Below are 15988 nucleotides of genomic sequence, written 5' to 3' on the forward strand. Positions count from 1 at the left end.
TGAAACATAGATTTATAAGAAAAATTATATTTTTATTCAGTAATTTAATTTTGTAAATGCCAAATGAATACTGTGTTTTGCTGCTAAAGACCTTAGCGTGTAGACATGCTGCTAGTGTAAAAGGAGCAGTAGAGCTTTATGTGGAAAGGAAACAAACGTTGATGTTAGCTAATTGACTATGCACTAGCATTTCAGACTGTTTTATTTTAATATTTTTTTTTACATCAGTTATATTTTTTCCCTTTTTTTTTTAATTTTATAAGCAATACTTTTGAACACTGTTCCTGGGAGATTTTTTTTTTTTATTATTTCTTATTTGTTATTGTCTCAATGTGTGGTTTTGTTCCACATTGGTTCCTAACAGCATGTATTGCACCTTCATATGTTTGGGAGAACACTGTCTCGTTCGTGTTGTCTGTTTTGTTCCATGTCTTAGCTAATTGTTCCCTACCTTGGGTCTTAATGTACCAAATCAGGTTCTTAGAAATATATGGTTCTTCGTACTGCCATACCAAATCCTTATCGATATGGCAAAACACTGATTTTATTTTATCTTTATTGTCCTCTTTTTCTGTTGTTTGTTTGTTTTTGTTTTGTTTTGTTTTTAATAACAGCCTTTGAATTTGCTGCCTTAATAGCATTTGGTGCAGCTTCACCTGCACTTAATTTTTTTATACGACAATGTACTGCCTTGTAGATAAATAAAGTGTGTTCTTTTTTACTTAAACCCATATGGTCTCTTAATCTTATTTGTCTTTAATGTTTAGGCAGTGTTGTTCTAGGCAACAATCTAGCCAAGAAGGTTTTTTTCCAGCACGTTTAGATAAGTAAGGAATAGAGTGCTGCATACACCATAAGTAGCCTCGACATTCTCGGTTGTTGAAAAGCTGAAAAAGCCCAGCACAAAACGGTCTATGGGACGCTGTGGGCTCTATGCACATCTGTGGTGGCACAAAGTCCAGGTCAGCCTCAGCTGATGGGGGGCTTTATGCATCTTTTGTGCAAAACAGCTTATCTCCCAAAATGCTAGCTTACTTATTTCTACATTGAAGACCATCGGATCAGGAACCAAGAGAGTTAAGAGCAAAATATTCTGGAGTTCCTATACTGTAGAACAGACTTTTCCCCATTTTCTTAAGAAACCAGAGGTTGGTATAGATTTTGAGACTCAAGCACGTAACTTGGTACAGCAAGTAGTTGGGCAGATCTGAGAATGTCCGACCCCAGGAAAACTAGAGAGTATTGCCTTACAGAAAAGAAAAAAAAGAAAAAAAAAGGAAAAGTGAACAACTTGTCAGGAAAACTTCATTAAGGACCCTAAAGTGCATCCTTTGCTGAAGTTAGTGTAAACTCTCCAAGTTGTCCTTGAGAGCAGAGTTCAACTCTGTGCAGGAAGCAATTGAGGTCAGTCCCCAAAGCTCTCTGCAGGTTGGTAAGGGCCGGGGTGGCTTCAAAGCCTTATGGCTGTTCAGAGAGCTGTCCCAGCAAGGACATGTACTACGATAGGATTATCCTTTGCAGCTCTGGTGCTGGTGGGCTCATGGAGGGCACTGCACTAATTTTAGAGAGGGGAACTTGAGCTTTCCAGAATCCTACAGGTTGGCAAAAAGAGTGTGAGAGAGCGGATGAAGAGAAGGACCAGTTCCCAGGCTTATGTAGCAGGAGGCCCAGGGAGAGCCAACCCTGAGGTAGTTCTGGAGCAGCTACTGCAGGCAGGACCCCGGATCTGAGTAGAGGTTACAGAGAAGAGGAAGTCTGTGGGAGTGCTTGTGTGTGTGAAGGTTGTGGGCTTGAGCCGTAGAAACACTTGTGCAAGATGTGTGAGGGGACTGCAGGACTGCATGGCGTGCAACTTGGGAAGAGGGAAAGGTCTGCCTTTGAGGTATGCCACAGTTTAAGCAACATGTTACAGCTTAAAAGAAAAAAAGAAGAAAGAAAGGAAGAAGAAACACCAAGCTTATAGTCCAATCTTAGAGGGAAACCTCTTGCCATGTGGGGCTCCAGCTGCAACTGCACTGGGCATGGCTACATTTAAACAGATCATTATCTAGAGCCCTGTGCAGAGCAGTGCTGGGAAGCACAGAGGCTCACCTTGCAGGTGCCCAACACGAGGGTGTTTTTTTTCCAGCACCTACAGTTGCCTAAAATGCATTTTTACATGCAAAATCATTGCCATAACTTTCTTGCTGATGGGCACGCTTACTTCTAATATAGAGGAAAATGTTTCTTTTTCCCCCTCCCTCATTTCACTGCAAATGCAAAGCACTTGCTAGATTAAGGGCAATTTACATATGACTCTGCATGCTTGTGGTGCTCAGCGTGAGTGAAGGAAAAGACTGTTTGAATGCTGTAGTCCAGGAACCTGATTAGTTTTCCTTCAACAATACTCACTAAATTTTCTTCATGTCCACACGTCTTTCTTACACAAGTATCCCCACCACATGACTGTGTTCTGCCTATAGTCAAAATACACACCTTAGCAGTTTAAGAGGCGTCTCTGACTGTTAAATTCTGTCTCGTGTACTGGGCAAGCGTAAATGGTGTCAGGGGCAGATGTTTGGCCTTGCAGTGACCCTTTGTGCAGGTGTATAGCCATCCCAGACCCATTCAAAGCCAGAGTAACCTACCAAAATGGAAGGAAAACAGGTTCAGTCAAGTTCTCATTTAATGGAGGTTGGATATTTGGCTCAAATTCCAACTTAATAATGTTGTCAGTGGGAATTCTTTTGATTTCTGAAAAGAATGTAAATTATCATTTCAGCATGTGCCACTAATTAAAAATAAAGAGGCAAAGGAGCCAGGGCAAAAATAAAGGGAAATACCAGAGCATGAGGTGTTTCCCAGCTAGACTATGTAACTCTCTAGCTTTCCTCAGTATATTGTTCCTCAGTAAAGCATACTCCATCACAGAAGTAGGGCTTGAGGGACTTGAACTCCTGCAACTTCAAGTCCCACAAGTCAAATGTCTGTGACAACCATCAGACTAAACTGAGAAGGTGCCAGAGCTAGAAATGTTTTAGGAGAAAACAAACAAACAAACAAACAACAGTACCATTTGAATGAACAAGAAGGATTTTGTAGTTAGGAGCCAAAACTGTAAGCCTGCTGGAGAGTAAAGCACAGACTCCAGCACTGAATATTCTGTAACATGGAGTAATTTTTCAAGGAAGCCAGAAGAAAATGTGCTTTTTTCTCAGCATTCACTGTCTTGGTACTTGTCCAAGCCAGCTAAGTCAATGGCCACCAACCCTCTCTGAAGCGTACATAGCCAGTCACATAAGCAGAGAATGTTCCTGTAGGGCTGTAACATCATAGTCTTCACCTCCTCTTACTCCTGCCATATTTAATTGTGTTTCTGTCCTATCCCTGATGTGGGATGGGATTGATGGCAAAGTTCAGAATACAAATACGTTCTTAGAAATCTATTTTAAAAATCTATACCCATTGAAATGGAAAATAGTACGTTAAAAATATTCCTATTTGGGAAAGATGAATGACTCTAAAGCATTGTTCTGCATCTTACTTGCCTCCTTATTCTCTGGTACAGCTGGTATCAGTTGATAGCCCCAGTGCTGCTCAGGCTCACTGGTCTGATGCTTTACCTGAGCATCTAAGGACACTGGCCACCTCTTTCAACTCCTGGGATAAGGTCTTAATTCAGATAGTAACCATCCTGATCAAATGTGCTTGTTCTCTTTGTTTGACTCTTTTCTTTGATCTTGACTTAGAAGTCTCAACAGTTTTCACTGAAGATCCCTGCTACCTCCACAAACTCATCTGTGACTTCTTTGCTCTCAGTGACTCCCACAGGTAAAATAATAAACATGAGAAATCATGAAGCTCCAAATTCTGCCTTCAGATGTGCTTGCAAACTGACACTGGACATGCAACTCATTGTTTAATGCTGTAAAATGTAGCCACTCCAGCATTATTTGGCTGTAAGTTATTTGTGATCATGGCTTTTTCACACTAACTCTTGATACATGACTTTTTTACAAGGCATTTTTCCAGTCCACTTAAATATCACAACAACTAGTGACTTTGTTTTACTTCTTATTAAGACTCTGCTTTTTGGGCCACATGGATGCCCATTTGCAGACTTGTTCAACTTACACCTGAGGAAATTCCATTTCATGGGGAAAGATTTTTTCTAGCTGATCAAATTAATGCTCATCACTACAGATTCAACATGCGGTCTTCACACATGACTGTCAGAGAAGTGTTTACCAACAGCAAAGAAGAAAGTTTCAGGAAGCTCTCTCTGAGCAGGTTTCTACCCTAACCATTGAGACCATCTCTGTATCTCCCAGTTCCTGCTGGCCCAGCTGCAAGCCTGCCATGGCTGTCCTGATAAAGTCAGCAGTGTGAGAGTCTTGAAAGTATGCATGCAGGTGTGCCTTCCTGCAAGCCCTATCTCTGCTTGCTTCTTTTAATGTTTCATTAACTCTCTCTCATCAATGTGCAGCAATATATGAGTTATCTGAGCTCAGAGGGAGGCCGTAGCTATCTAAGTGATGGGTTTTCAGCATTTAGGTTCTGATTGGTTCTAGGCAAAGATCTCAGAGGAACCGGCTCAGCCTTCCTGTGTAGATAAAGATGTGCATTGCGCTGCTTGCATCTGCTGCCAGAGGGAAGATAGAAACCTTCACAAGGTTTCAGCTTGTACCTACCTAACCATGATCACCGCACACCACAATAAAATAGAGGAATTGCCATGATTTGCCTCAGTCAAAGCCTGTAATGCCTTTCAGTGAAGCAACAAAGAAAGGCAGTGATGCTTCACTTTTCCTTTTGGCCCTGCTCATTCTCCTGGCCATCCCTAGTCTTCCCATTGCTGCTTCTGGCAGATTCAGCTCTACTTCATAGCATACCCTCCTGAAAGGTTTTGCCTCCCAAATCCCTCTAAAAGTTGACTGCAAAAAAGTAGCTGGTCTCTGTGACCTCAGCAAATTAAAACCTCTCTTTGTAAGAGTAGAGCATATGGATTATTTGTCACCTCATTGCTGACAAGCCCCAGGCAGGGATGTAGGACAGGCCCATGAACTCAGGATGGTACGTTACCCCCTTGTAAGAAATTGCCCTTGTTGAAGAGAGGACTGTGATTATATATATATATATATGTATATATATGTGTGTGTATATGTATATGTATATGTATATGTATATGTATATGTATATGTATATGTATATGTATATCCATTACCATCCTCTAGTCAAGCTCCATCTATGCTCAACATCCTTTCACTGAGGTGACCTCCCCCGGCAGAAAGGACAGGCTGCCTGCCTGCCATCCCATCAGAATCAGCCTTGGTGTCCTTTCTGCAGGGACAAGGATGGGGACAATGCTTCTTGCCACTTCAAGAAAGTCCTGTGGTAGCTCCCCAGGAGCAACAAACCCACAGTAAGACATCTTGAGTTAAATCCAATTAAGGTATGTCCTTAACTTTCTCTAATCAAAGAGGTTAGGGTAAGTCCTTGCTAACCTCTGATTTGTGGCCACATCCTCTAACAGAAAACAAAGAATACAAATTGCCCTTCATACAATAGTAAGCTACAGAGCCAATGTGACAGTCACCCTTCCATCACCACACTAAAAACCAGCACAACTAGTTTAGATCTCAAAAATAGCCCCCCTGTCACAGGGGAGGAGTGAGCCTGACGCACCTGCCCTGCAATTTTGCCACAGGCATCATAGAGCAGCAAACTCACTTACACCATGATTAAAATAAGCTGCCAGATTTTTTTTCTTATTGTTAAGTTGTCACTTTTAAGGCTTACTGTGCTGTCTGACATTCAAAAAAATAACCTGCTATCATCCTCTCTGGCACTTGATCAATGGAACAACTAGGTTTTTAGATGACAGCTTGAATGGATAGAGTGTGAAATTTAAATGATACCTTGTTTTGCCTTCCTAACTGTCGGGGTACGAGTTCCACTTCCTTCCCCTTTAACACATGTAACTGACTTTTTTTTTTTAAGGGAATTTTTTTTTCTTGGTAGTAGAAATTAGTCTATTGTCTCAAGGGCAGGAAGTATTCCAGAAGGCCTGATGTCCCACTCTGGCTCATGCACTTGCTTTAAACTGATGCTGAGGGTGCTATTTTGCTATGCCAAAGCAGGTCTTTACTCCCTAATCCAAACCTCCCACTAGAATCGAGCTTTGAGGAAGCAGGAGGTCCTGATGGCTACATGTGTAGGTGTGGCCTTACCGGTTTTCTATTAGTTGTGTATGTAGGTCAGTAAAGGGTAGGATGGCCGTAGGATAGCCTAGAGCACCAAAGAGATGCTGTGAGAAGCTGCATGGTGAGTAACACAACAGAACAACATAACACGTTGTCCTCACATTTTCTAGTCGCTGAATTTCCTAAGGAAGTTTGCATTTGTAGCAGAGGTGCTGCACGTCAGCAAAGGAGAGGCACTGATTTACCCCAGGAGGTGACTGTTTTTTGTGTTTACTCATGTTAAGTGCATGCAAACAAATTCATGTATCTCCTTAAATATACATTTACCTACCCTATTAAAAACTGTACGGATAATTTACTGGGGATATATAAATCCCAAACAGCAGCTAAGCCTATCACAGCTTGTGTACACGTGCTTGAGTAATGGAGACACTTTACCACTAGAACAGAAATTGTGCAGGCCGGAATTCAGAAAAACATCAGACTCATAAAAAGAGAAAACAATCCAAACAAGAGATTGCTGTGAGAACATCTTCTGCGATGAGAACTGAAACTGCAAGTCACTGGTTTTCATTGAAAGCAATGCAACCAGGAGTCTGAAATCAGTCATGTCCCCCAACCGATGAGTTGTCTGAAATCTGCTACCTTCCAGAGTGCATGGATCTTGAGATCTCTCAGCTTCCTCATTTGTGATCGCACAGTTCTGTAGAAGTGCATTTCATGATTAAAATCAAATAATGATAACGACGCTGGGGAGGAAAAATGGCTAAAGTTGTCCAAACCATTTTCTTTTCCCTGATAAATAATGGATTCATTTTTCAATTTGTGTCGCAAGTGATCTCCTATAAAGCCATTTACAGAGGTTTGTTTGGATACACCGCAGTTTAGAGTGGACTGGACTTAATTTCACAATCACGTTTTAACCTAATTCGTGCATGCCTGATGCAAGTGTTTCAAATGAAGTCAATGGGAGTAAACATGAGAATAACACACGAAGGATTCGGCCTGAAAATCCCTACTACCCTCATTTGTGGGTCAAGGTTGGTCTGCTTGGGGGAAAGCACAATGCAGTGCCAACAGTGAATGGCCTTTACATGGTCCATTTCCGAGAGATATAATGATACCACCAAACCACCAGGACTGTATGCACATAATGAAAAGTGACAATGCAGTCATTTGTGAAGGATATAAGACAGCCACGGTAGTTAGGGCAACATTTGCATAATCACATTAACTTTAAGGACCTACTTTAAAATTGACCTAACAATGGTTGCCATTGTTTAAAGCCACAGCTGTCCATGCTGATCTGAAAACATGCTTGGCCAACTTGTGTTGCAGCCATCTTCTTCAGGAGGACTGAAAAAGTTTGACTGGAAAAATCAAGGGCGCTAGGACATCCTGTGAATGCTTGGCCTTCTGTCCTGATTCTGGTATCTGGGAACTCATGGGTTTCAAAGATGCCATTTTTTTTTCAAGCTGTTGCTTTTTCATTGAGACTGATGTAATATATGACACAGCTTTCTTTGTTTTTCAGTGTTGTTCATTGAGGTCGTATGAAAAAGCACACACGGATCAACAAATAACTGCTAAGAATACTGCTAAACGTGCACGGCCTAAGCTCTGGTTATTTTAGGCTTGTGTGAGTTACAGCTAAGATGTGAAAAGATCAGAACTTGCACTCCAGACAGGACATTTCAGTCACACGGTCCCCTTAAATACAGGGAAGAGTGGATTATTTCCGTCTTCATGCATGTCTTTCACAGATATTTTCTACTGTGAAATTGCTGATACTCAGCCAAAAACATACCTGGGAAGTGTTATACATTTGAAAAATATTTACTTAAATTATCAGTGTATTTCCCACTAGCTGGCCACATGCAAAGTTCTGATGAAAAAGAGAATCTTACTATCTAAGACTTCTTGTTCTCATTCTCATTTGTTGTAGAAAGGCAGCCTTGTCCACCTTGAAAAACATGTTTATTTTAAGCATTTTCAGGATTCTCAGTCAAGAAAGGTGGTACTGGATTAGCTGCAGGGAACTTCAAGTTTCAGTTAGAGTGTGTCTTCTCTGAGTAACTCTAACCACAGGTAAGAGAATGACTAGAAGACAAACTCTAGACTGGAAAACAAATAAAAAGAAATGTCAAAGAAAAAAAGAAGTGCAGTAGCAGAAATGGTTCAGCCTTTTCTGAGAATGAGGTTGAGGAAAACTAGTTTATCCTTGCCCTGCTATGCCTAGTTAGCATAGCTCAGCATAAGCCCATGAACTTTAACTGACTTTTTATTTTGCATTGCATATATCTGTAATTAAAAAATCATTTAGACTCCACACTCTCACTTGGTCTTAACCCATGATACGAATTTGAAAATATTTTTACGTTGTTTTCAAGGGAGAAACACTCCTGCCTCCACACTGTGGATCAGGGACTTGGAATTTTACGAGGGCATATTGGTTGTGAATCCCATTCCTGCACGAGTCAGTATGACTGAGCAAGTAGTGACCTCTGAAAATGTCCTTTGGCACAGGAGTGGCAGAGGCTCACTGCAGCTGGCAGCTTACCTATTGCAGAGCGACTGGGGAGTGGGCACCAGCTCTCAGAGGCTGCAGCTGGCCATCCTGTGCTGCTTGTCCTCAGGGCTGTACAGACATGGAGCTGCTCAGTTCAGTTTGGCTCCTGCTGTCTCCCAGCAGGTCTCCTGTTGCCCCTTGCTGAGGCTAAATGCAAAGGAAGTCACCTGACACGAGTGCAGAGAGATACGGAGCAAAGTGAGTACAAGGACAAGTTGGAAGAAATGGAAACTAATGGCTAGGATCCATATGTAAATGTGCGTATGAGTGTGTGTATGCATGGAAATGTGACTGTGCAATGAAGATTAGTATTATAATGCACACAGAGAAAAGTGGGGAGTGAGAGGAGGGTGAATTAATTGCACGGAGAGCCTCAATTCTGACTCCCCTAACTTTGAAGTACCATGCTCCCAAGCCTTAATGGAGTTTTAATTTATACTTTAAATGATAATTTTCATTTTGCTTATTCAAAAGATGGGCAACATTTTACACCAACACTTTACATTCAAGTAAAGAAAAGTAATTGAAAAGATGCAAATGCTTTTAATGGAAAGATATGCAGAATGCACTTCTGAGTGAAGCGCAGGTAAACTGAATGAGCATATTAATATAGGCAAAGCTTCATTAACCGCAGTGTCATTTAAATTTTAGGCACTTAATACATCATGAGGATCAGCATCCTTTCCTCATACTCATATCTGAACATTATTAGTCTACTGGAATAGTCCAATATATTACATGAGAAATGCAGATACAGCAAAAATAGGAATGAAATCTATGCAACTTTTTCAGAAACATCCACACTTTTCAGCACTTCTATACTGTTTTGCTACTTCAGAAACGCGGATGCTTTGGGTCTGAAAGAAAATAGGGATTCATATCATTTAGATTCACAAACACTGATTTTCCAATACCAAGGAAAGCCTTCAGAGAGAGGCGAATACTGCTGAAAGAAAAAACACAGTGGTTGTCTTTGGACAGTCAAAACCAATCTGTGGTAGGCCAAATGATGTAATACCTTAATTTGATCTTATTTTAGATATCCCCTATGGCAGTCCCTTTATCTTAAGTTAATATCAGGATTCATTATGTAGTTTTTACTTTTGGAAATCAGCAGTGTGCTACTTATGCAGTCCCATAGATTTGGTTATTACTGAAAGCATTGAATTAACCATGTATTTAATTATGCAGAAAGTCTTGCATGTGTTTGTGCTAATCAAATAACAGAAACAGAGGAGTGAATGTACATTTTTCAATGTGACAAGGACGACGTGAGTAGCCTTGGGATTTCTATCTATTGAACATCTTAGTTTTTCATAGGAAAGATCAAAACGTGTGGAGTAAAAACGAATGATGATCTAGAGAATCCATCAGTGTGCTGAGTAAGCCGAGTACCAAACACCTCTGCGTCATCAGGCATGTCCAGCACTGCCTGTCTATCAAAAGAATATTTCTGTGTTTGCACATGCAATCAGATGCCATTCCCAGCACACCCTAACATATAAGCCTACACAACATGGTTAAAACCAGTCTAAAAACAAAGCTTTACCAAGTGGAACACTAACAAATGCTAGGAAAACAGCATGGCTTTTAACCACTAATTTGGCTCATTCAAAGCTTGTACACCCAAAGTGGAAGTTCTTTTCAGGAAATCATGCCTGTCTTTTGGGTTTGGTCCATTTGAAGCACGCATTTGTCTTCTGTATAAATAGTCTGCATTCGTGCACCTCAGTTATCACTATTTGCTAACAGATTAGAGTATTTCAGGTTTCGGTTCGATCGTTCTACACAGGCTATACCACTTACACAGAATGTGCATGCGTATTGTGAAGGCAATTTGAAATGATGTCAAATAAGAGCTCAAAACAACCTAAAATTGCCAAAATACGAATAGCACCCATTGCAGAAAGCTCAGACTACAGACGTGACAGTAGATTCAACCTGTCTGTAAGACAAGAAATAACTAATGCGTCTGGATATAAGATAGAACAGAGACATAAAATAGAGTGATAATGTTGTAAATGCTTTATGCAATTCCCAAAACAAAAGAGAGGTAATGAGTCATTTATCTTAATGGCATTGATATTCTGCCAAACATAAGATAACAGTGAAGATTGTGGATAGAAAGTCCGGAAACCCATTCATGGACCACGCAACACAGGATTATGTAAAGTGTGCATCGGCTATCAAGAAAAACAACTCATTTACAACACAGTAAGACAAGGTTTATAGGGAGAGCAATATTTTTATTAGACTACCAGATAAAGCTTCTTAGGCTAACAGTCGAAACAATGTAAAAATATTACTGACTTTGCTCTTTGTAGGGTGTAGCAGCACCCGTGTCCTTAAACAATCACAACTACAGGAGCATTTGTAAGTTACACGAGACAAGTGGGACAAAGAGGTGTCCCACGACTACACATGAAGCTAGCATTGCAAAATGAGCATCAGCAAGACCCTCCTACACAAAGTTAAATGTGTCCTTCGTGCCACGCGTGACAGAGTCCAAATGTCACTGAATGCATAGGACCACACTGTATACTAAACCAGATAAGATCTCTTGTTCAACCCCAATTACATCTTGCCTCTCACACCAGATGATGGTACCAGTTCCAGTAGACACTCTATCTACAAACCAGCTCAGTACGTTCCGTGGCAGCGAAGAGGCTACTGCGTGTCTTGGCATGTGAGATTTTCATAATTGTTCTAAATACCAAATGTTATTCTGTAGCCAGCTACCCGTGCCATGTACATAAAGATACACTGATTAAAGATAGACTACCATGAGAAGGCAACTCAAAAGACAATTAAAAAAAACAACCAAAAGCAACACCAAACCAACAAACCAGCTACCTGTTCCAGAGCCCCTGCATATTTTGTTGCAATGTTCATGTGAGTTATTTCATGCGAGTTATTTTCAGCTACTGTAAGTCGTTGATCTCTATTTAGCAACTTCTGTATTTTTTCCTCTTTTTAAGACACCTTGAAGGCTTAAGATTATAGGGTACTGATGTAAAATAGTAATCTTAGAAAACAGCCTAAGTTAAACTCATGTTCATACCACTGAGCAAAAAGAGAATAGTAAGTATTTCCAAAGCCCACACAAACAGTACAGAGATCTATTCAGAGTTTTCCATTGAATATTTGGGGATTTTACCCCTACTAAAAATCCTTTCATGGAAACGTATCCTATAGGTCTTACGCTTCCCTGAAATTTTAATATCTACACTATCGAATTATTGCTTATTTCTATCACAACAGTGGTTAAAAATATGAAGGAGAGCTTTATTGCATGACACACTGTAGGGTAACCTCAGAAAGTTCCCATTGTGCTAAGCAGAATTTGCTGTTACCAGATTTATTTAAGAGTTTTATATTGTTATGGGAATAGATTCTGCCCTTCAAAGGATCTGTGTGCTATCTGTTGCTTCACGACAGGCAATGAAGGTACCTTCACAAGCAGGTGGGACTATTTATTTTATTTTCATCCTACAGCAGCACATTATGACATAAATCTATAGGGTCTATGTGAGAACTTCTTTTGTGCGCACACATCAAGCCATACAATTAGTGCTCCCTAGCAATCCTTTGCCTCACGTCAGATTATTGGAAGAAACACAAAGCTCCTCTGTTGAGGAAATATAATAATGATAAGGTGTGGCACGTATTATAAAGTGGCTGCTTCTCTCTTCTGTATACAGTGCTCTGTTTGGGATTCCTTCCATGCAGTCACTGTCTTTCAAGATTAAAAATGAACATGAGAAAGAAAGAAAGGATAAAGAGGAAAAGAAAGAAAGAGAAAAAGCAGCAAAAAGAGAAAAAAAAAAAAGGAAAAGGGAAAAAGAAAATAAAAAAGAAAAGAAAGGGGAAAATTTCAGGACATTTCTTTTGAATCCGTGCAGCAGCCAGGCACGCACAGCCTGTTGCCTGTTTTGTGCCTTGCCATGCAATGTGGCAATACAATAACTTTGATCCCCAGGGAGGTGAAGCGGAAGTTGGTCTTCACCATTTAACTTTTTTATAGATAGCAAAGTCCATCCTTCCACCTGCATCCAAAGCACTGAGGCAGCTGGCAGAACAAAGCGCTAGAGAAAAATAGTTGACCAGAATCTATGTGAAATTGCCAGCATACAGGTGCAGTCTTGTTTTTCATCTCAGTTGCAGCAGTCTCTAGTGACTGGCAATGTTTTACTGAGACTAATTAACCCTTTTTTTGCCTGGAGTGGACCAAAGAATAAGACACTACCACTCCCCCTGACACCCCAAAAAACCGACCACCCAACCAAACCCAACGCACTATCCAGGTTTAAAGTCAAGTGAGTAAGAAAATGATGTCCAAAACAATACCACAAACTGAGAGTTTGCTACAAGGCTAAAAAATAAAAAAGACAGCCAGAGCACCGGGAAAACTTTGCATCTTGGGATCTCTGAGGCTGTTCCAAGCACTAGCATGTTGTTTCTCACACCTGAATGTGAAGGTGAAGATAAACACAGAAATCACTCACTGCTGAAGCACAGCCAATGCTTGAGCATAAAGGAAAAGTTGTTAAACAAGGAATAGTAGAACTAAACAATAAACTTGGATAAGTGCTGTAGACAGGAAGTTGGGGAATATAAACAACTGAACATAGAGATAAGAATTTGAGGATAGATAAGAATTCCCAAAGATCTAGCTTGGCTGAGACGTCAGCATTATGCATTCCTTCAGATCTTCAAGGAGAAGTGGCCAAGGAGCCTTACAGTTCTTAACTTTCTTCCTGGTAGAAGCCAGGTGAAATCAAATTACCTCTGCAAAAAGCAAAGGCATTCCCCATGATGCAGTTTCTTGCATTCCTCCTCTGTCTGGTTGTTCAGGTCCTAAACCATGGGTTTCCAATACTCCCCTGAGGAGATTATTCCACAATCCCAGTGTTAGGATTCTTCCATTTACATGCATGCTAAGTTTTGTTTCTCATTTTCATCTCATTCCTGCTATTTATACCTCCCCCATGAAGAAAAAAAAATTCCGATCATTATTATTTACAATTCTCAAATATTTATCTGATTTCCATCTCCTCACTAGCTAGATGACTGTCAGGAAGCCAACATATGTTTATTTCTCTGCACATTTTCACAGTGGTCACCCTAAGCAACAGCTGAGCTCTGCTCTGGATCCCCCCCAACAGCTGCCCACAACATCCTCAAGAATGGCACCACCAAAAAGAGCTGAGCGAGGCCATTACAGGAAGGCCAAATAGAAAAGTGACCCCTGAGCTTATTTTTACCTTCATCCTTTGGTACAGCCACGTTCAGAGGCGAGGCAGGTACATACAGAAAAAATAACTGAGATGCTTGCTGCCTGACTGTTTCTCTGGCAGTGTTTGATGATTTCTTTTCCTCAGTTTCCAGGGTGCAGAGAGCGCTCTGCTGCATGGCTGCCCAGCAGCCTCTGGCAAGGCCGCACTCAGACCACACTGCTGTGCCTGCGGTGCCTTCAATATCCCCCATGTTGAAGGATGCCTCGCACTGATTCAGTGAAAGGAAGACCACTGCCTGCACCAAGACACTTCAGCAGCAAACTTTAGACATTATATTGGCGACAAAAAAAGAAAATGCAATTGCAAAGCATCTCAACATGTCCTGTTAATTCTCACGTGGTTAGGCAGCACCAAGCCTATGAACCATTCCTGCAGCAGATTTGCTCAGCCTCCTCTTGCATGTCCTCAGCAGTAGAGATGCTGCAGTTTCTTCAAGTCTTTCTGGTCCTAACATAATATTCTCTGAAAGATTTACTTGCACCATCTTCCTTGCTGCAGTTCAAGCTCATTCCTTCCATTTTGATTGGCAAATCTCATAGAGAATAGTTTCTTATTTTTCCCTTTGTGGCACCGTTAACAGTATTAATAAATGATTGTCCTCCAATGAAACAGAATGAGATTTAGAAATACTGTTCTTTAAGTCTTCATCTGAGGTCTCATACAGCTTAGTAACACAGAACACATTCCCTGAAGGCCACACAGGGCTCCTAGTGCCATTGCTCAGGACTTGACTGGATCTACTCTGTTACACTAAAATTCCACAGCAAGTGGAATTTGAGCTTGCAAAATGACTTCCTCCCACTCGTAAATCATATCACTTTGCATATATTTGAATGGTCAAACATCTATTTAGTCACTGGAATGATTTGTTCTTTCATTAATGGAGACTAGATGAAAGCTGCAGATAACAGTTCATAGTGATTGAACATGAAGCAGAACTCCTTTATTGTACAGGATCTGCAACCTGAGCACCATGGCAATAATCTAATGATGCCAAAACTTGGATGCCCTTCAAATGCATTAGAACAATAGGTGCTGTCAGCATGACCTGTGTGAGGTACCAGCAGCTGAGCAGCCGGTGACCTGAGGTTTCCTTGTGGATGAAGGGTGAGCACAGCACCTATGGGAGCACACAGCAAAGGCTGTGCATTCAGAAAGCTGGATGAGGGACAGCATTGCCAAGACCCAGTGCGTCTGAGCACCTCATTCTTATTTAGACCTTCCAGAACCTGTCTGCCATCAGTACCACTGCTAAAACACATGCAGAGGTGAATCAGGTCCATACAGAGCAGCTATGCCAAGCAGCTCCCACGGCTTCAGTGCAACCTGCCCAGAAATAAAATAGTGTAATCATTTACACTGTCAGAACTTCTACATTTTAATATTTATAGCAAATCAGCTTGTATAAGGCATGTGAGGTGGAAGTTAAACCCTGAAGCTGCTCCACTTCAGAGCAGACAATGGAGGAACTTTCTCAGGGCCAAGTTTGGTTCTCACCACAGACAGTAAAATAAACTGATTGAGTGCATTCAGCTGTACATCAGTCGCTGTAGAACAAATGTACCAGCTTCCATCGTTTGCCACCAAACCCCAAGTTATTTTAATGGTCGGTCAGATTATTCAATGTAAATGCTATATGTAATGCCATCTGTACTCAGTATAGCATGAAACTCAAATACAAGTTGGAGTGAATACATTTTGCTTGAAGGCAAAAAGTGATTTCTCAGCCTAATACTCGGGTAAATTCGGCATTTTCAGGGTGTCTGTGGGAATTGGAAGGGGTGGACAAAATAACCCAACCAAAACACAGCACAGTTAATTTCCTGACTAGTATTTCCCTCATTTCTGCCAAATGGTTACATTCACTGGCTACAGTATTTCCTGAATAGAAGTAGTGTTAATTTTGAGCCTTGAAGAAAGGTTCCTCCATTGAGAAAAAA

The sequence above is a fragment of the Excalfactoria chinensis genome, chromosome 3 (genome assembly GCF_039878825.1).
Source record: "Excalfactoria chinensis isolate bCotChi1 chromosome 3, bCotChi1.hap2, whole genome shotgun sequence".
NCBI lineage: Eukaryota > Metazoa > Chordata > Aves > Galliformes > Phasianidae > Excalfactoria > Excalfactoria chinensis.